This window comes from Cavia porcellus, unplaced genomic scaffold (assembly GCF_034190915.1).
Source record: "Cavia porcellus strain 051 isolate PalLab524CR breed Dunkin Hartley unplaced genomic scaffold, mCavPor4.1 scaffold_28, whole genome shotgun sequence".
NCBI lineage: Eukaryota > Metazoa > Chordata > Mammalia > Rodentia > Caviidae > Cavia > Cavia porcellus.
The window spans coordinates 41235725-41257282 of NW_026947511.1; the positions used below are offsets into that span (position 1 = coordinate 41235725).

The 21558-nt window shown below is 59.0% G+C and overlaps 1 protein-coding gene across 2 annotated transcripts in view; it reads left to right on the forward strand.

Annotated features, from left to right (window-relative positions):
• The first annotated feature begins 521 nt into the window (after window positions 1-521).
• Tfeb (transcription factor EB) overlaps window positions 522-21558 on the forward strand; it is a 35801-nt gene continuing 14764 nt past the window's right edge. The window contains exon 1 of one of the 2 annotated variants that reach the window (XM_063238906.1): window positions 522-787. The gene's annotated coding sequence lies outside the window, so the exon portion shown is untranslated. Of the gene's footprint in view, window positions 788-1673; window positions 1821-21558 lie in introns of those variants that run through there. The other variant, XM_063238907.1, reaches the window with a different exon arrangement.

Below are 21558 nucleotides of genomic sequence, written 5' to 3' on the forward strand. Positions count from 1 at the left end.
TGGGGCACCAGGAAACTGTGTGTGTGTGTGTGTGTGTGTGTGTGAAGATCCCACAGCAGGGCCTGTGTGTGCGGGTGGCAGGCTCTATCTGCATTTATATTTCACAGCCTGACCTCTTATATGAAAAGGCAGGGATAAAGGACACCGGGTCCCGCACTTTTCCCCGAAACCAGAGGAGGAACTCAGGTTTACCGCCAGCCTAAGCACTGATAAACAAGGTATGCTGAGGCATGCAAGTCCCTGCTTGGGGATCAGACAGGCCATGGGTGGTAACAGAGTCGTGGTTCACGACATTACTGAATGAGAAGAGAGAAAACTTGTAAAAGAGCAGAAGTGGAACAGAACCTCTTAGTCAAACGCAGTCTCTGTAGCCCATGGGCCACAGGATGGGACTACAAATCCCGACGTGCCTAGCGCAGGGCGGAGAGGACTACACTCCCCTGCGTGCACCGCGGGTGTGGGCGGGGCGGGCCGCTGGGCGGGTGCTGCCCTCTGCCGGGCGCGGCGGGAAGTAGGCGCGCAGTGACAGCCGGAGGCCCGGCGCCCGGCGCGGGGCTAGGTGACAGCCGAGGCGGCGGCGGCGGCGGGCGGGACACAGGGAGCGGCGGCGCCGACGGCAGCGGGAAGGGAAGGGCGTGCTGCCGGGATTGGGCCTCTCTGGTGGCGCGGAGCCCCAGAAGCCCGGGAACGGGCGGCGCGCGCAGTGTGCGGGTCGGGCACCCGAACTTGGGAGAAGTTGCCGGAACCACGGGGCGCAGGCGGCGGACGGATTGACCTTCAGAGCGAGGTGAGCGGGCTGGGCCAGGGCGCGCGCCGGGCCCAGGACCCCCCAGGCCGGGCCCGGCCACCGTGCGCGGCCCCGGGGACAGGTGGGGGGGCGCGGGTGGAGGGGGCGCGGAGCGCGCCGCCGCCCCGCATCCGCCCGGCCGGCGCCCCTCCTCCTCCCTTCTCGCCTCCGCCTTGTCCTCCCCCTGCGGGCCGGGCCGGGGGCGGCCGCGCGCCCTTATGTAACCCGCGAGGGCGGCGCGTGGGAGGGGACAGGGAGCGCGCGGGCCGCGGGGCTCGGGGCTGGATGGCCACGCCCCGGGGCGGGCTGGGGACCCCCTACCGGTCCCAACTCCGAGAGGCCCCCCCAGCCCTGCGCCCCGGCGCGGACTTTTCTCCCCCTCGGGGCTCCCGGGACCTCAGGAGCCCCGGCCCCGGAGCGCACCCTCCGCGCGCCCCTCTTCTGACCTCTGTCGGGGCTCCCGGCCCCCCATCCCACTCAAGCCCCTCGATCGCGACCCTGAGTCCAGCAAAGCGCGCCCCCTCCAGGGCCCGAGCCGCGCCGTCCACCCGGGCGCCCCCACCGCGCCCCCCTGGCGACCTCGGAGCTCTCGCCGGGCCGCGGTTCCTCCCCGGATCGGGCCGAGGCCGCCTGGGTCCCCGCCTCCCCCTTCCCGCCCGGGCCCGGGTTTACGCACGGCTGCCCCGAGCCGCCCCGGGCTGCGCGAGCAGGTTCGCGCCGCAGCCGCCTTGCGCGGCCCGGAGGAAGGGGGGTCCGGGCCCCGCCCCGGCCCGGCCCCGCCCTGCCGGGCCCCGCCGTCCGCGCCGGTCCGTGCCGGGCTTGGTTCCGCGCCGACAGTTTCTGGACTAAACTTGAGCGCTGCGCTCCGGCGTCACGCTTGCTCCCCGCGAAGTGTCGGCTCATGACCTGCGGCTCCCGCTCCACAGGGCGCGCTCGATCCGGCCGGGGACAAGGCCTCTGGGGCGCGGCCCCGGGCCCCTGCACCCGCCCGGCCGGATTCCAGCTACCCAGGCCCCACTCCCGGATCGTTGGGGTGAGGAGGGGCAGGCCCTGGTGTCCTCCAGGGCGGCGGGCGCAGGCCCGGCTCTTTGGCCCAGCCCCTCCAGACAGACCCAGGGTCAGGGCGGGACGCACCCCGGGCCCTGCCCGGGGGGAGCTCGTCTGCGGAGTGACAGCCAGCCTTGCTGCTGGCCCGCAGAGGCGTGAAGGGGAGAGTGGGCCGCCTTGGGGGCACTGCCTGGTAGTCGGAGGGGCTCCCATGCCTCAGTCTCCCCGTCCCTGGGGGAAGCTAGTGACTCACTGGGAGCCTTCTTTCTGCTGCCTGCTGGCTGCTGAAGCAGGAGGGCTGGGACTCAGAAGAGGGCTTGGCAGGGCCGGCTCTTTGGGGTGAGTGTGTAAAGCCGTTTCCCGGAGGGGAGCCAGCTTGCATAGTGTATACAGCCCACAGCTGCGAGTTGTTTTGTCCCTAACCAGACCTGGAGCTGGAGCCAAACGCAGACCCAGTCTTGGTTCCGGGTGCCTTGGAAGGGTGAGGGGATGGAGCTGGGGACAGACCCTGAATCCTAGGAGAGCCAGAAGGGCTTTGGAGGGCTGAAGGCCTGGGGATGCACAGTCCCAGGGGCCAGGGAGGCAGAAGCCCACCTGCCTGCTCAGCCTGTTTCCTGGAAGCCTGGGGCAGGGGTCTCGCACCTGCCCCTGGTCTCTCCCGGGGCTCTGTTTATGGCCCTAATTGCATTATTAGCCAGAGTTTATAGAGTTACTTAGCACCTGCCCCCAAGGGAGTGGCCCAGCCCCCCAGCTTCTGTCTCTTCCTTTTCAAAGTCAACTGATTTTTGTAGGCAGCAGGGGTTCCCCAACACAACTGGCCTGGATACTAGGTTGGGCCTTTGTCCCCGGGATGGAGGGCTTGGGGCTTAGGGCCAGGTGGGGGCTGCCTGGGAGGTGACCTCCCTGGCGGGGACAGGGAGGGAGTTCAGATTCCTGGAGCTGCAGAAGTGTCAGGGAGCCAGCAGGCAGTGGGCCCTGCTGGTGGACCTTGTGTCCTGTCTGGAAGGAGGGAATGGAGTGTGTTGGCCTCCCAGACTGTAGTGAGGATTCAGGGTGGCAGCGCCAGGTAGGTGGTGACCGCCATGGTGGTGCTAGTTTGTTGTGTGATTAAGAGATGGTTGATACCTAGGTCTCTTTGTGTAGATAGATGTGTATCTCTGGGAATGAACAGTGACCCGGTATTGTATTAACAGAATACTGTTTAAGTCAAGATAGGAATGCCTGTTTTTGTTATAGCCGATCCACACAGCGGGAAGTGGCAGGAATGGGATTCTTTTTTTTTTTTTGTCTTTTTCGGTTTTTGTCGGTACCAGGGATCGAACTCACGACCGCCTGCTTGCAAGGCAGACGCTTATGCCGCTGAGCTAAATCCCCAGCCCCAGGAATGGGATTCTTAACCCAAGTCCAGCTGACTTTGAAGGCCATGGATGCCCTTAGTGTCCCTAGCAAGGACCACTGTAAGAGGTGGGTGGGGCCTTCTTTTCTCGGTCCAAAGCCACACCTGGCTTCTGGCCTCTCTTTGCAGCTGCTGACACAGGGGACTGAAGAGCCTGGTGAGACCATGGTCCTGCCTGTCCAGGGAGGGATTGGGTTCAGAGAGAGCTTTCAGGGCCTCTTTGGAGCCCAAACAGCCCAGGAGGCAAAATGCATCCCTTGCTGAGAACTTGGGGGTACCTAGCTTTGTGCCATGTTCCCATGTCAGGTAACCTATGGTGATGGTGCCAGTAGACACTTACTTAGTCAGATGTGGCATCTTAGGGTAAGAAAGGGGACCAGCAAAGTCAGGACGGCCTCATGCTGCCTTGGCCAGCTCTGTGCCCGGGCAGGTCCCTCTGCCTGGCCTCAGTTCCTGAATCTATGAACCCTGATCGTTCACAGGGCCTCCTCCAGTGCAGACCTTCTACTGACCTTTCCCTGGGGCACCAGGACAAGCTCCGGGCTTCAGCACGGGGAAGATGTGGGTCGGGGGGCTTTTGGGGGTGCTGCTGGAGTCTGTGGAATGTACCTTCAGCTGACGGAGCCCCTGAGGAGTTTTTCTTGGGACCGAAAGGCTCTGTGTACCGAGCCGAGTGTAACCCAGTCAGGGTGCGAGGCTGACCCTGTGGGCTTTGGGGGCAGGCTGCTGGGAACTTCAGCTCTGCTGCCCAGCACTGTGTGAGCTGGGTAAGCTGCTTCACCCACCTGCCTCAGTTTCTATCCCTGCCAAGCGTGGGTCCTTGCGGCCCGCCACGCAGTGCTGCGGTGAGAGCCAGGTGTGTTCCCGCCAGCTTGCAGCCCACTGATACCTGCGTTTCCTGTGGTCAAGAGAGGGAAGGGTGAGGCGCTGCGGGCTTGAGCCTGAAGTCCTGGAGAGCAGCACCGTCTACCGCGCTGCTGACTCAACGGCCGCCGTCCTCACATCCCACCCCAGCTCCCTGTCCCCGACCCTGGCTGGGTGCCCTGGTCTCATGAGATGCCTCTGGACACTTGGTGATGCTTGGGGCATTTCCAGTGCCCTACCTTGACCCCAGCTTCCCTTGGGGAGTATCTGGCCTGGCCACTTGCCACCCCCTCCCAGCTGTGGCTGTCCCCCGCCCCTCCTCCTCCTGAGAGATACCATCTTCTCAGCCGTGATGTCACCGGGCAGATGAAATCTCTCCGATAGGGAGGATTTGAGAATTATCTCACCCACAGGAAATGCTTTGCTGTGGGGCGGCCAGGCTGTGGGTAAGGTCAGAGGGCAGGAGCAGCGTGCAGGGTCACAGCACCAGCCTGTGCCCTGCTGGCCCTGGGCACGAAGGGAAGGAAACATGCCCAGTCGTCTGCCCTGTCCACTTTCTGGGGGCTGCTCTGTCAGCTATTGTGCAGATGACTGAGGTCCCAAATGGGGCGTGATGTGTGGTGACCCTGGAGTCCGACTCACCCATAGTGTGTCCGCTCCCTGCCCCTTGCTCACACAGACGCCTCAGTGCGGCAGCCCCGCGGCTCAGTCTCCCCACCGAGGCCCTGCCTTCCAGGGGCCCATGGCGCTGTCCTTCCCCCTTCCTCCTGGGAATCTTACAAAACGCGTTCGCACCCCAGCCCCTGGCATTGGTGTCTAAAGGCAAAGCCGGGCAACCCAATGCCAGTTCTGCAGAGCATGGTTCTCATGAGTGGGGAGCTGCCTGGTGCAGAGTGGGCCCCACGAAGGCTCCTGCTGGTCCACAAGGCTGGGATCTGCACTTGCTGGGTCCAGAATGCAGCCCGCCCCAGGACAGCCACCCACAGTTACCCGAGCGCCCTGGCATGGTGGTGTCTTAGATTGCTGGCGTCCTGTCAGGCCTTTTGCCTTCGGGGAAAGGCCCTCTTCTGAGGCCATTAGGGTCCCCCTCCAGCTTCTGCCTACAGTTCTGTGGGTTAGTCTGTTTTGTATTGCTGTAACAAAATACCAGAAGCAGAAACATTTATAAAGTAAGGTTTGTTTTAGCTCACAGTTGTGATTGGAAAGCAAGAGGCCATATCTGGGGACAGACATCTTGCTGGCAGAGTCCTGAGATGGTGTGGGGCTTCACCTGGCCAGAGACAGGAGTATGTGTGTCCCTCTGGTGTCTCCCCGTCACCTTCTCCTCCTCCCCTTTTCTTTCTTTGTTTTAGAAAAGATCTTTATAGACCAGAGTTGCCTCAAAAAAGTCAATTCACAGTGATCCTCCTGCCTCAGCCTCCAGAGTACTGAGACTACAGGCATGTACCCCACTCCTGGCCCATTTTTTTCTTAGAAGCCACTAGTATTCAGTCATAGGATCCTACCCTGAGGACCTTGTCTGTGTCAGTCATCACTGAATGCCATGGTGGGGAAAAGTTTCTACCCTCATAATATCTCTTGGTGGGGATCTTTTTTTTGATACTGGGAATCAAACTCAGGACCTACTTGCTTGCCAGGCAGGCACTGTGCTGCTGAACTGTACCCCTCGCCCTCACAGTGGGGATCAAAAATCAACATAGGGTCAGGTGTGGTAATCCCTGTGCTCAGGGGGCTGAGGCAGGAGGATCACTGACTTCAAGGCCAGCCTGGGCTACAAAGTGAGTTCAAGGCCAGTTTGAACTGCATAGTGAGACCCTGTTTCAAAAAGACAAAATAAATAAATAAAAGTCAAAATGGAACCTTGGGATGCTCAAACTGATTCCTGACTGCAGTCTCCTGTGACGCTGATGGTTGTGGAGTTGGATGGTTCTTGGGCCCTCTCTTGGAGACAGTGCTTAAGGGACTGTCCTGCTTAGCTGGGTGCAGTAGAGCCTGTCTGAAGCTGGGAGGCTGAGGCAGGAGGATCACAAGTGTGAGCCCAACCTGTGAGACTTAGCAAGACCTTGTTCTAAAATAAAACACGAGGGGAGCTGAGGATGTAGCTCAGTGCAGAGGATCAGTTTCAGTCCCCAGGCGAAGGGAGCAAGAGGAAGAAAGGAAGAAGGAAAGAAGGGCTGCTTGAGTCCAGCGGAGGACAGCGGGGTGGAGGACCCACAAGAACCGAGCTGCAGTGGGAGGGCGGGCCTGGGGTGGCCTTGACTTGAGCCAGTGAAGCGATTAGGCGTCCGTCCTTCGTGGTTTTTCCCCTGCCCTGTCGAGGGCCAGAGCTGGATCGCTGTGTGAATCCCGATTCTTGTTACCCAAGGAGAGAAGCGATCCTCTCCTGTCCCTGCCCAGTTAGGTGCTGTGAGGGCAGGCAGGGGGTCCCCCAGGGCGCCCCCCCATCTTCATCACCCACCAGTGGTCCTGGGCCTTGAGGGCACTGACTGGCTGGGAAACCTGGAGTCCCATCTGACCCGGGAAGCCTGGAGGAGTCGGGGAGAAGCACGGTAGGAGGTGAGGAAGGGAGGGGAGTGGTCTTTCCACCTTGGGGTACAGCGGGGAGACCGTGTGCTCTCTAGTATGTGCCCTCCATGCGGGGATTGGTTGTTTTTGGTCCAAAAAGAGCCTCAAATACAGCACATGCGCTAGTCTTTTTGCAGTGAGTAGGTGAAGATGGCCCCCTGGTGCACCCAGCACGGAGGGCACGAAGAGCTCCCCAGGCTCCCTTTGAGGGCATCGCAGTCGAATTACTGCCCAGGACCTCACACAGAGCTCAGCAGAGGCCCGGCCCCCAGCCTCCTGCTGTCCCCACCCAGCCCCCTACCCACCTCATGATGTAAGCCTGGCCTCTGCTGGTGGCATCGTGGGCTCAGTCCCTTCCTCCCGAGGCAAGGTTGCCAGCACCCCACCCCCCACTCCGGGTCTGCAGGGTGGGGCCCGGCATGTTTGCGCCTGCTTGCTAAGGGAAGTCACAGCCTGTCCTCAGCCTTGTTTAGAATTAGTCCGGGGACAGCACCTGCTCAGCCCCCTGGAGTCCCTGAAGGGTGTGCAGTGCCCAGGAGGTGACACCCTATACTGTCCACCCCCACGTCTCAAGTCCCCTCCTGGCTCTAGCCAGGTGTGCTCAGCTGCCTGCCAGGGCTGGGCGGCGTGGGCTGGCTCTCCCCGGGTGGCTTGGAGTGGTGGAGCTGGGACTTTTGGCCACCTGCCTGTGCTGTCCGGAGCAGGGAGAGGAGGGTGGTGCCCAGGCCTAGGGACCCAGCAACCCAGAGACCTGTGGTCCTCGGCAGCACTCCAGTCAGCAGGCATGTCCCCCTGGCCTTGCGGGCACACAGAGCTCTGCTAGCCAAGCAGGGCGGGTGGGAATAATCGCAGGGCTCAGCCCAGCCAGGGACTCTGCAGAGGACAGAGACACCAAGCGGCAGGGACAGAGAGGAATGACACACGGAGCAGAAACACACAGCGCCTGGCCCTGGGTGCAGAACCCTGGGCAGCCACAGGGGACGGCCCTGGGTCCTGCGGCCTCGGATTCCCCAGCCTCCAGCGCATGTTTGTGTCTTCTTCCTGCTCTCTGTCTTCTCACCATCCTCCTTTTTCTTTTTCTGTCCCTCTCCTGCTTTTGTTGTGTGTAGGGGATGCCTGAGGGGCCTTCCGGGAATCAATTTCCAACTCTTACTGAGGAACAGGGCCAGCAGCGGGGGAGGAGGCCTCCACAGAGCCCCGAGCATCCCCACATTCTCCATACCTGTGACTAATTATAGGTTATCATCCAGCCTTTTGGGCCTAATTACAGTGTTTTTCAAAGCCAGGTGTGGGAAGAAAATATTAGAGCTTCTGTATGTTTACATCTCCTCTTTTTTGTGTGTGTGAAATCTAGCATAGTTGCTGAAAAGAGCCTAAATATATGTGCATAAAAGTGAACCCCCAGATAACCACCTCCCAGATGAAGAAGCAGGATGTATTTTGATCTCTAACAATATGTGTGCCCTCCCCAGCAATAACCACTATCCTGACTTCTGTGATAATCGGGCTCAGGACATCTCTATCGTGGGAACAGAGGTAACCAGTATCCTTATCTTTACAGTAATCAACTCCCTGGTGCTCCTTATCACCCCGCCAGCTGTGTCTCCATTTTGGTTGTGCTGGGATTGACTTTGAATTTAATGTAGATGAAAGACACAGGATGTGTTCATACCAGGATTATGCCTTCTCCACTCACTAGTGTAGCTTTGACATTTGTGTGTGTGTGTGTGTGTGTGTGTGTGTGTGTGTGCTCGCATGGGCTTCCCAGTGCATTAGATTCCTTTCTGAGTGTATATAATTAGCTGTGGAATTGCTCAGGCACAAGGCATGCATAGCTCAGTATCAGGAAATATTTTAAGTGGTTGTACCAATTTGCTCCTCCCTGGTGACGCTTGCCCTAGATCCTTGTCAGCACTGGGTGTTGTTAGTCTATTTAATTTCTGCTATGCTGGTGAGAAGCAGTATCTCATCATGGATGTAATTTCCTTTTCCATTCTTATCTTTTTAAGAGATGTATTTTTGTATGTATTCGCAAACCTGCATAAAGCATTTGTGTGTTAGTGTACTCAGTTGACCCTCTTTGCCCATGGTCTCTGGGTCTAGGATTCAACCAATTTCAGATTGAAAACAAAGTTACATCTTATTAACACTGACTTTTTCTTTGTGTCCCAAATGATACAATGTAGCAATACAGTGTAACAAATTCATGTCCTACTGATACAGTGTAACAGCCATGCAGTGTAACCACTTTCTATTCTGAAGGATACAGAGTTACAGTTGTACCAGGTATTGTCAGTCACCTAGCCATAATGTGAAGTGTATGGGAGAAAGCACACGGATAATATGCAAATACTACGCCATTTTATATGAGGGATGTAGGCACCCACGGATTTCAGTGTCCACAAGGAGCCCTAGAACCCATCCTCTGGAAATATCAAGCCCTGATTGCTCCCCCAATTTCTGAAGAAAGAGGTATATATTGGGAGTGCTGAAAAATTTTTACTGATAAGAGTTCATGATTAAAGTAGTTGAAAAACCACTGTAATATTAAATGTGAGAGAATGGCTGGCATGTCACCTTAGAGTGACCGGGTGATACTGGGAGGAAACCCGAGTGATGGTGCTGGGCAGGGGTGCAGCCTCTTCCCAGAGGGCACAGCACCCACAGAGCAGCCCCCAGCCTGCAGGCCTCCTGCCCGGAACGTCTGGAACTCTTAGCCGAGCGCCTGTTAGTTTGGCAGGCAGGCGCCTAGCTTTAAGCTGCTTTCCAGGGTGGTAGTTCTCATCGAGTGGTGACTTACTTCCCCCAAGGGACATCTGACAGAGCCTGAGGGTTGGCTGGGGGTACCAATAAGCACCCTAAAACACACAGTGTAGTCAGCACCACAACGAGCTATCTGGCCCAGGTGTGTGTGGCGTGGAGATTGAGAAGCTGATGTAGAAAATGAGGCGGGAGGGTGAGATTGGCCATGAGCTGACCATGATCCACCGTCCTAGTGTGAGCTTCAGGGCACAGCGGGGCAGGGCGGGAGCCAAGTGTTTGCAGAGAGCCCTGGAGTGCTGTCCAGGGTGGCGGGCTTCCTCCTGCTTGGTTTCCCTGTCCCCTCCTGAACTGGAGGTCTCAGCCCCCTCCTTGGTCCTTCTGCTCCCTAAGGCAGCGCCTTTTGATGAGGGCTGCAGAAATCAAGGGCTCCCCGATAGCCAGCCCCAAGCGCCCTGGGGCCCAGGCAGAGCCACCTCTGACTTTGTCCTGAGCTGGATGTGAGTCCAAGGTTTGTGGGGTGATAAGAGGTGCTTATCGGGCCCTTATCCTAGGCCCCACTGCAGGTCAGGACAGCAGGCTGGGAGCTGGAGGTCGGCGCTGGGCCTCCCCCGCCCTTCGTGCCCCTCCAGTCTCTGTCCCGGGGACCGCACAGGCTGGGCTGGAGTCCAGGCCTCTTTGCCTTCATGGTCCAGGGCTGATGCCCCCTCCTTGGCCTCTGCGTTTCTCCAGGAGCCATGAGACTGACCTCCTCTGCACGCACCCTTCCTTCCTGAAACAGGTTCCCTGGAGAGGCCCAGTAAACCCAGTAATCCCTGGGAGGGCTGCGTCGCCTGCCTGCCTTTCTGGAGCAGAGGTGCTTACCTAGTGGATCAGAGGTGCTGGAAAAGATGCTTAAACCCAGTGCCTCCCACCCAGACTGGGGGAGAAGCATCGTGGTGGCTGGGGACCTGTGTGGCGTGCACAGGTAGCCAGGTCACAGTGGCCTGAACCTGCGCAGAGGCCCCAGGTGACATGTGCTCCCCCATTTGGAGGGCGCTGCAGTGAGATTGTGGAACAGGTGCCTGAAGCCTGATGCCAAGGGCAGGTGTCAGGAAGCGGGTAATGGTGGGGTTCGCCAAGGGGCTGGAGGAGACCTGAGTGTGGGTTAGGTCCCACTGGGCTAGAGGACTCTTTTCTGGTGACATCCATGCTGCTCGTAGGCACTTCCTGGTGTCTCAGGCCCTGGGCAGCGGGGAGAAGGCCCGTCTGGTTGGTTGGTGGCTGGGACACCGGGCTGGCGAGCCTCAGGCGGGCTGTGGGTGGGTGTGAATCCTCCGGCCACATTTGCAGCCCCCGAGGGATTGTGTAACTTCCTCTCCACCGAGGTGGGCGGGCTGGGTGAGAAGCAGGGCTGGGGAAGATGAGGAAACACTGGTGGCGTCGTGGCCCGGCCCAAGCCCAGCTCCGCCCCCTGCGCAAGTGTGTGTGCATGCGCAGGTGTGAGCAGGGTCTCAGGTGGGGAGGCAAGAGGGGGTGCGGGACTGAGGGAAGACGCTCAGGACTCCCGAAGAAAGCATAGGACCCGAGAGTCAGGAGTTGGCAGAGTCTCCCAGAAGCCCATTAACATCAAGGGCTGAGAGCCTCCCTATCAGGGTCTCAGCCCAACCCTGCATCCCCCTAACTGTGTGGGCCTGGCAAGCCACTTGCCTCAGTTTCTCCATCTGTAAAATGGGGTTGACAAGTGTGTGTGCACCTAGTGGGCTCATTGTGAGGATTAGAAAGCTAAACTCCAGCTGCGCTTGGATCAGAGCCCACGGTGAGGCCCTGTCCAGGTGAATGCTTAGCTGCGTGTGGGATGCTTGCATGGAGGCTGGGGCTGGGGTCACACACATTCCCTGTGACCTCCAAGTTGGGTGCAGGAAGGCAAGAGGAGGGACTGATTCAAGAGGCCAATTCCAGGAAGTTGCAGGTGGCTTCCAGCCTGCAGAGCACACAGCCCAGTGGCTAAAATGTTACCTCTCATGACGGAAGGGGAGCTCACATAGCGGGAGCGCCTACTGTGTGCCAGCTCTGTGCCGAGACTTTGTGTATTTGCAAACTTAATCTTCACAGAAACCTAACACATAGGTCAGCAGAGGCCCAGAGAGGCTGAGTCTGTCCCCAGGGTTACCCAGCTTGTGACTGGCAGAGCCAGGAGCAGACCTGGGTTCTGGATTCTGTCTGCCGGGGTTCAGATAGGGGTGGCACGCTTCCGAGCTGTGGGCTGCTAGACAGTTTCTCCGGCCCTTGGTCTTGCTCCGTGAGGAGCGTGTGGCTGGGAAGCACTTTGGGCACAGTGAGCCCCTGTGTCATCCTGCCCGCACCCATGGCCTGGGCTGATTTTGGGGGCTTCTAGGGCCTGGCCCCAGCTGTGTGACACTGGGAGATGAGCTGCCCCCCCTCTGGTGAGGATCAGGTGGAGTCAGGTCACCCCAGGATGCAACTGCCGCGGTTTGCACTGCTTCCTGTTTCCCTGTCTCCTGTTGATGCCTCAAGGATTCTAACTGGTGACCCCAAATCTATGGCAGGGTCACATGTATGGGAGAGTGGGGATAAAACCAAGCCTGAACTAAAATAGGTGAGTGGGAGATAAAAATCCCAATGTGCGAAGCCTTGGTTGGACACGTGGATACTGTTTCGTGGTTTTCGGGGGTTTTTTGTTTGTTTATTTCATGTTTTTTGTTTTGTCTTTTTGAAGCAGGGTCTCTCTGTGCAGTTCAGGCTGGCCTTGAGCTCACTTAGTAGCCCAGGCTGGTCTCGAACTCGTAATAATCCTCCTGCCTCAGCTTCCTGAGTGCTGGGATTACAGGTGTGAGGCACCATCTGGCTACTCTCTCTTCCTTTCTTTCTTTCTTTCTTTCTTTCTTTCTTTCTTTCTTTCTTTCTTTCTTTCTTCTCCTCCTCCTCCTTCTCCTCTTCTTTTTCTTCTGTTAGGTTTTCTGAGACAGGGTTTTCCTGTGTGTTTCAGGCTGGCCTTGAACTCACTATGGAGCCCAGACTGACCTCAGATTTTCTGTGATCCTCTTGCCTCAGCCTCTTGTGTGCCAGGATTACAAGTGGGTACCACCACACCCAGCCCGTTGTGGGGTTTTTAAAATGTGTTGCATGACATTGTAAATATAGTGAATACTGTTGTGTTGTACATTTCAAAATTGCTAAGCTAGTACATTTTGAATGTTCTCACACCAGAATCCATAAGCATTTGAGGTGACCGGTGTGTTATCTTGATTTAATTACATATTCCACATTGTGTCTGTAGATCATAACATTTGTAGCGCATAAATATACACAGCTATACAACTTTTTTTTTTGAGGCAGGATTTTGCTTAAGTGCTCATCCTGGGCTCAGAATGTGTAATCCTGCCTCAGCCTCCTGGAGTGTTTGGATTACAGACAACCATGACTGCACTGGATTTACAACTATTTTTTTGTGAAGCACAGTGCAGGCTGGGGTGTAGCCCAGGAGGAGGGTAATTGCCTGGTGCGCGTAAGTTCCTGGGTTCCATCCTCAGTACCAAGAAGAAAAGTAAACACACCAAAATAGGCATCTTGTCTCCGCAGCAGCACTGGTTGAGCCTTTGATTTGCTAATATTCGTTCCTCCATCTCCAGTGTGCTGCCCCAAGGGTCTCAAAGAACTGAGGCTTACAGTCCCATTTCCAGATGGAGAAACTGAGGCCTGCAGGGGATCCTAAGAAAAGGTTTTCTTAGATTGGGCGGCTTCTCATAGCAGAGCCCCAGTTCTCCGGGCGCCTTGTGCAGCTGCCCCATTTCCCGAAGGCTCCTCTTCCAGCTCCCGTATGAATGTCCTGGTCCCTCGGGCAGTGCTGGCAATGGCTCTGGGAGACCCTGGAGGCTGACTCCTCCAGCCCAGGGGCCCTCGAGGTAGTTGTTTTCTGGCCCCTGTCTGGTCAGTGTGTGTCTGCTGGGCTGGGAAGTGTAGCCCTGGCCCTGTGAGAACGTGCTGTTGGTGTCCAATCCCCATCCAGGTGTCCATGAGCCTGATATTTTTATGATTCCTGGGAGACTCCTGCTGTGGGTCCCCTTTGCCCCGCGTGTGGCTCTGCCCTTTAGTATGTCGATGCCCCTCTGCGCTGTCTGTTCTGGGTCACCACCGACTCTGGGGTCCCACTTCCCAGATGGGGCTCCAGGGGAGCTATGCTGAGGTTTGCCTCGCTTCCTGCCGAGATGTCCTATAGGAGTGGGGAGAGGCATGACCTGGTGTTCCAGCACTCTGGGAGGCGGAGGCAGGAGGATTGGAAGTCTGTGCCCAAGCTAGGGAACTTAGCAAATTCATGAGACCCTGTGTCAAAATGAAAAGTAAAAAGGGGCTGGGGATGGAGCTCAAAACGAAGGCCCTGGGTTCGATTCGTCGTACAGCCCTCTACCCAAAAATAAAAAAAGATTGGGCAAAATTTTTAAAAAGTGTCTGGAAAAAAAAAAAGCATCTGGGCCAGCTCTGCCCAGGAGGCCGGGTTGGTCTTCCCTGGCTCCTGCCTGCCATGCCCTCGAGTCGCAGTGCTGCACATACAGCTGTTGCCAGGAGGGCTGAGTGCCCAGCGGTCCCAGGGGCAGGATCCCGGCCCGCTGCTGCCCACCAGGCCCCGAGGACGGGTAGGGAGAGGAGGTCGAGGCCCCTGGCAGCGCCTGCCCCGGCTGTGCCCGTGGTATTCTTAGCGCTGACTCCAGAGCAAGGCTGTTTTTAGCCGTGTTTCTAAGTGCTGCCAACATCTGGGGCAGCTGACACCGGGCCTCTGATATCCGCCTCTGTATCTCTGTTTCGTCATCTGTGTGATGGGAGGGCAACGTTGTGGGAATTAAAACATCTAGGCAGCAGGTGCCCTGGGGTCTGGAGGTGGTGGCTTCAGGAGCAGTATCATTATTAAGGAAGGCCCTGTCTGTGGCAGGGTAAGCTGGGCAGGAGACTTCTCAGCTCTTCTCTGGAATAGACACAGTGGAAATTTGCACAAAGCGGCTGCCTGGGGTTGAGCACTTGTAATCCCAGTACCGTGGGATGCTGAGGCAGGGAGATCTCAAGTTTGAGGGGAGCCTGGGCAATTGAGTGACTTAGTGAGACCTTTTCTCAAAACAAAAAATAAAGAGGGGCTGGGGATAGGTCTCAGTGCAGAGGCCCTGGGTTCAGTCTCCAGTCCTAGCAAACAAAAGAAAACAAAACAGCAAAACCCCTGAAGCAAAAGCCACAGGTGGGTGGGAATCTGGGCCGCACTGCTCACAGGCTGAGTGTCCTTTCCCTTACGTGTGGAGGTGGTACTGCCTGGGCCGTGGGGCATGATGTGAGTGTGGCACCATGTGGGCCGGGATTCAGTGTCCTGGAGGACAGCTTGGCCTGCATCCCCAGGCCCTCACCTGCTTGGCCAGGGCTATGACTGGAGGAGGCCTCCTCCACTCCCTGAGCCCCTGGACCCTGGCCAGTGAGCGGGGGGCCTGGCCCTTGGTTCCTCCTGTGTTTTGTCTGAAACCATGGTCTTGTTGGCTCTGAGCGTCAACTGGGGTGCTGTCATCCTAAATGCAGTGCCCTTTCTGCCAGGCTCTGCTGTGCCAGCCACTGGGTTCAGGGCCCGGATGTGGCCCCTGTGAGTATGGCCCTTGAGGACCAGGCATGCTGGGGACAGTAGCCTGGACGCATGCTCATGGGAGGAGGGGCACTGCGGGCAGCCATTCCCCGTGTGGCACTGGCAGGACCTGGCGCTCAGGAATGTTGGAAATGAATGAGACGGAACCTCTCACGTAGTGAGGCCTTTGTGTCCTCCCTCCTCTGCCCTCTTGTCCCTGCCGTGCCCCTTTCCTGTCCTCTGCACAGTGGAATTAGCCTAAGCCAGAGCCTTGGGGCTGGACTCGGCCTTGCTGGGAACCTTGCACAGGGACACCTCCCGGCCCAAGCCTCAGCTTGCCCCTCCTGAGACAGGGGTGACAGCCGTTCCCAGGGTGCAGGGGTTTCTCAGTGGGGAGGTGGGCGTGCTGGGCCTGGGGAAGGGCTCCTAGCCTGGTGGGTCCCCAGGCTGAGTCCTCAGAGCCAGGGTGGCCTATTGCTGTGCGGGGAGCCTGGAGGTCTGTGGGTGTCTGGGGACAGAGGCCATCCAACTGTGTGCCCTGGGGTGGGGCCGCCACTGTGACTTGTGTGTGGCCTTTGGGGAGCAAGGGTGGTGGTGGGGCACGTGCTAGGTATGCCTGGGAGGGGTTGTGTGACCAGCCACGGACAGTGCCCCGGCTCTGAAGGGGTGGAAATGACTCGGCCACCAGCTGAGGTGTGGATGCCCAGCTTTCCCTGCTGCCCACAGGTGCCCTAGTGTCCTTTCTCGTCTCTCCCTGACCTCAGCCCCTGCTTCCCTCCTGCAGGCCAGAGCACCCACACTCTTCTGGGGGCTGGGCAGCCCCATCCCAGATGCTGGGGCCAGCCAGTCCCTGCCTGCAGAGAGTGGCCCACCGAGGCGGCTGAGGCCCATTGGGAGTCGACCTGCCCAGGGTGAACAGGACACCTCCACCTGCCACCATCCTGCCGGCCGGTGACTCATCCCTGGGGTGGGAGCCAGCACCTCTCCTGGGCACCCCAGGCCCTGGTTCTCAGGAGACCTGTGCTGAGCCCTGGCCCTGCTACATGGAGGAGGGAAGCGCGGGGGAAGCGGTTGAGCTCAGACCCCTGCACCTTCTCCTGCAGCTTCCTTCCTGTGGGCCTGGCCACTAATGGTACACCATGCTCTCAGGGGGCCACCTGGCCAGACCTGGACTGGGGAGCCCCATCACTCCCACCCTGGCCTGCTCTTCTCAGGCACTGGCACTTCATGGTCACCCTGTGCTGGCTGCTGCCCGGGACGGGGGAGGCCAGGTTCTCTCCTGGGACATGAATTCTTGGCCTGACCCCAGATGCCGGCTGCCCAGCTCTGCTCTGGGGAAGCGAGGGGTGCACACACAGCCCATTGTGTGCCTGGGCTCCGTGCCCACTGCGGGCCTGGCACTGGCTCTACCAGCAGCCGTGGCTCCACGGACTCCTCAGCAGCCCCCACCGGGCCTGAGCAAGGGAGAGATGGCTGGGGGAGGGGCTGCTGGTGGCAGGAGACCCCCCCTTCTCAGAGGGGAAGCTGAGCCTTGGGGCCCTCCATCACCCCACACCAGGGCTGCAGGAAACACTGGGCTCCTTTCTGCAGCCTGGCTGGGAAAGCGGGACAGGCTTCCCTCTGCAGAGTGCAGGTCCTCCTCGGAGTCCAGGGGACCCAGCACTCAGGGCGGGTCCCTGTGTCCTTAGGTAGAGTGGGGTGATGCTCAGGGGCTATGTTGGGGACTGGGCAGGCAGAGCGGGGCTGCAAAGCTGGAAGGGCGGTTGTGTGCCTCAGTTTCTGTGCTGTACTTGCATAAAATTGCCCTGTGCCTTCGGGAAGGGGACAGCAATGGAGCGATGGGTGTGGCCTAGGTTGGGGCTGGGACCCCTCTCCTGAATGCCAGAGCCTGGCTGGGAGCGCCCTGTGCCAGCCCAAGACCCGGAGAGGCCTCTTTTCCCTTCCCTCCTTCCTTCCTTCCTTTTCCATATGGGGGCTGAACCCAGGCCTTCACACTGAGCTACTGCCCCCGGCCCGTTTACTGTTTACATTGAGACAAGAACTTCTATGTTCTCTAGGTGGGAATAGAATTTGTGATCCTCCTGCCCGCAGCCAGGGGGCTGGACTGCAGGTGTGTACCATCACACCCGGTTCAGGCCTCTCTGTGCTCCTATTCCGAGCATTTGGCCTGTGCTGCTCTCTCCTCAGGTTGCCTGGGGCCTGGCGAGCCTGCTGGGGGCAGCTGAGTTCTGGCTGGGACATCCTGCCTGTGTCTCATGCCCAAGGCGAGGGTGCCCAGGCGTGACCCCGTGGGGTCTGTCCTGCTACTGGCTTTCTGGTTCAACTTCCCTCAACAGCCCTGGTCCTGGGGTCAGCGGGAGTCCGCTCCTCCCTCACCCCTCGATGCCCCCCTGCCCAGCCTGGCCCACACAGAATCCTGCTCCTTCTTGTATACTCTCGGTCCTCTTAGCAACAGAAAGGGCCTTCTGGGGCCACCACGATGTGAGACCTCAGGGCTGGCCGGAAGTGGATACCGAGGCTCGCCCCTCTTACCCTGCTCGAGCCTCGACTGGTCCCGCACTGCTGGGCCTCTCCTCCTGGTTCACACCCTCCCCACCAGCAGTGAGCCACCTTTGCTTGAGGGCACAGCGGGGTCATGCCTAGCCCAGGGTGTGAGCCAGGAAGTCCCTTCTGAGCATCTGCTACTTGGGGGTTCCTAGGAAGAAAAGGCCCGGGACAGCCCTGGGGGAGCCCCCTCCTAGCCAGGAGAGCAGGCAGGCACCTCTTAGTGCCTCTGTTTCTCATTTGCAAAGTGGGTCCTCTCACTTAACCCCCCACTTCCTGTCACACTGAGGGGGTCACATGAGTGAATGCATGACAGTCCCCCGTACCAGCTTTGGTGGCAATTGTGGGGGCGTCTCAGTTGTGGAAAGAGCACACACAGTAGGTGACATCAGTTAGTGATGGCTTCCCACACTCATGCCCTGTGGCTTTGTCAGCCTGGACCCAAGCAGATTAGAAGATGTTCTCAGTGGTGGTGCAGGGTGGCTGCTGAGAGAGAGACAGAGACAGAGAGAGAGAGAGAGACAGAGAGAGAGAGAGAGAGAGAGAGAGAGAGAGAGAGAGACAGAGAGAGAGAGACAGAGACAGAGACAGAGAGAGAGAGAGAGAGAGAGGAGGCAGGCCCCGCTGGGCGGAGGACCCGGAATGGCTGGAGGCTGAGGCCGGCTGGGGTGGAGTGAGGGACCCCTGGGCTGCGCCCAGGACTACTTGCTTGGAGGGGAGGTTGCTGGTGGCACCTTGGGGCCCGTAGTGTGGCCTTGATCGGGATGGCACTGGAGCCATGGAAGTGACCTCTCCTGGTTACTTGGTGTCTTGTTTCTGCTCTTTGCTCTTTTGGTGCCATTTCTTTCCCCCACTTCTCAGAGGCAGCAAATCCTCCCTGCGCATCTGTGTTCTTCTGTTTAAAGCGGACTGTCCCCTCAGCCGTCTGCACCCCGGTACCCACACTCTTTCAGATTCCACTCCCTGACATCCTGGTCCGTGTTTGCTTGTTTGTTTGAGACAGTGTCGTGCTCAGTAGCCCAGGTTGGCCTCGATCCTCCTGCTTCAGCCTCCTGAGTGCTGACAGGATAGTGTGCATGACCGTGCCCCGGGCATCCCGCTGTTTTCATCTGGCTTCCCTTCCTCTCTCCGGCTCTGGACTGGCTTCCCACAGTAGGAGCTGGTGGAGCCGGTGTGAGGGGAGAGGGGTCCTGGCGTGCTGTGACCACCACTCGGAAGGAACTGGTGTGGTGGCAGAGGGGCCACCCTTGCTCTTGCAGCCCTGTCATGCTCATGAGAAGGATCTCACTTTGCAGCTCTCAGGATGACAAATGGAAATACAGGTTGCATAAGCGATAAATCAGGAAGTGGTGCTGTCTCGTTTTCTTGTTTGTAAACTTAGTGGGAAGGGACGTTGACCTGAGGGAAACCAGACCACAGGCAACTGTTGTGTCTCTTTTTTCTCCTTCCAAATGTCCACCAAGCCGTCCACCTCTCCGGTCCATTCATCTACCCATCATCCATCCGTCATTACATACAGCCATCCATCTATCCACTGGTTCCATCCATGTGACCCTCCCTCATTCCCTCGTCTATCCATTATTCATAGCCACCTATCCGTCCACTGATTGTGCCCATCCACCCATCCGTCTGTCTGTTTGGCCATCCAACCATCCATCCATCCATCCATCCATCCATCCATCCATCCATGCGTCCATTACATTTATCTCCTAAATATTTATTGGGTCCATCCTGTGCCAGGCACTGGACTAGATCCTTTACATGTGATCCTTCTTGAAACTCCAAGGTGGACGTTATCCTCCTCTTACCCAGGAGGACACTTAAGACCCCAGGCAGTTATGTATATTGATGAGGGCCACACAGCCAGGAAGCGAGGGACCTGCCCCCAGACACATGCTCTTAATGCTGGATCTCACAGCCCCCCTGCTGTCCCCATGCCTTCCCAAGTGGAACAGCACCCCAGTGCCCAGGGTACCGAGCTCGGGGGTCCTCCTGTAGCGGCAGCCTGGCATGGGAGACAGAGCTGCCCCTAGTCCTGATGCCATCCGCACCTCCACCCCAGGCATGGGGTTCTCTTCCACTTGGGATCCTCATCACTGGCTTCATGGCTCTGCTGCTTCCCATGGGAAGAAGTTCCAGCTTCTCCTTTGTCCCCTCCCCTGTCTCCCCAGAGAGACTCCAGACGCCTGCCGGGGGCTGAGGGGCAGCTGCCTTCACGCCGGCCCTTTTGGGGCTCTGCCTAAGCCGTACACTTGGCTGCCCGACTTCAGGCCAGACCATCTCCCCGGCCCTGTTGGCTGATGCAGGGACTCCAGTGTGGGTGCCTACTGGGAGGGGACCAGGATACTGTTGTGGGGGGTTGTGGGCAGGCAGAGGGAGGAGCTGACAGCCCCGCTGTCCAGCAGACACTCAGGAGCCTGAGGAGAGGTGCGGCAGTCGGTCGTGGTCCCTGGATGTGCTGCCGGCCTCGCCTGCCTCTGCTCCTGGATGTGCCGGGTGGCACGTGGCCCGGGCATGGCTCCGCCCCACCCCGGCACCCCGGGCTGTGATTGCGGCAGTGGCTGACTTCCTTTTCCCCCTCCTCTTCTCTGGTCCTGTGGCTGCCACGTGGCTGCCCATTGGTCACGGACTGACTTCCTGGTGCCGCCCTCCCCCCACCCCACCTCCATCAGAGAAGCGTGCAGTTCTCGGGCTCCAGGGGGCAAGTTGTGCAGACAGGGACACCCTCAGCAAAGGCCGTGCAGGCCCCTGACCCCCGCGTGGCCCCCGGGGCCCTTCAAGGCAATGGCAGGGGTTAGAAGAGGGAAGTGGTGTGAGGTTGGGCCCTTCGAGGGGCTGGGCAGGGCGGGCCTGGCTGTGCGTTCCTGCTGGAAATCACTGGGCCCCGCAGCCGCAGCCGCAGCCACGCCGCATCCCAGAGGCTCTGACGTCTCTCTGGGGACCTGTGCCTGCAGCCCCTCCACCCCCTGGCTTTCACTTCCAAAAAGAGTGAGCGGGCCAAGGCGGTAGGGCGGAAGTGTGTGTGCCTGGGCCGGCCAAGCCTGTCACCTCCGACCTTCTCCCCTGTGCTAGGAGCATCCGTTCCCTCTGGGGGTCAGAGTGAGCCCCACCCCACCTCCCCGAACCCCATCTGCATCGAAAGTGGCCACACTTTCCCTGCAGGTACAGATGTGGGGTGGGAGGCTCCATCCGTGTGTAAGGTGGGGCTTCCCCCTCAGCATCTGCGGTCCAGGGAGGAGGGCTGGGCACCTGTGGCCGGGTTTCACCTGTGCAGGAAGCCTTGGAGCTTTGGGCAGAGGGACAGGGAGACAGAGGCAGGGACACCCTGCCCTGTGAGCACGTGGCCCGGGGTGGCATTCCTCTCTGTCATGGGCTTCTTGTGATGTTAAAGGATGGAGAGGGGGTGGAAGTGTTTATGGGGATTTTGCACAAATCCTGGTCTTGCTCTCATTCCTGCGTGTGGCCTGGGGGGATGCAGCGGGAGCTCTGCAGGTCATTTCCAGGGTGGCTTTCAGGGCCAGTGTGTCCAGCCTCCCCAGTGAGTGCCAAGGGGTCCGAGGATGGCGGGAGCAAAGCTGGGCTCCGGGTCGGAGCAGTGACATCACCAGGGGCTCCCTGGGCCAAGTGCCACCTGGACCTTCCCGAAGTCAGCTCCTGGGCCAGCAGGAGGGTGGGCCAGGAGGAGGGAGAGCAGCCTCCAGCTCAGGTCACAGCAGTTCTGGACCGCTGCTGTGGTGTCCAGGGCTCGGCCGAGAGCCCACTGGTCCTGCCCCCACCCGGCATGAGTCAGATCGAAAGCAGAAGCTGCTGGGCTCCTCGCCGGGTGAGGTGAGGCAGAACCGCCTGTGCTATTTTGGAACCCGGTTAATTCCCCTCCACCTCCTCTGTCTCTGGGCTCCCACCCCACCCCCCTTAGTCTTCCACCCTGCCTTCCTCAAGGGACAGCCGGGATGGGACCCCACGTCTCCCAGCAGAGTGTGCAGGGGACACTGATGTCGCCCC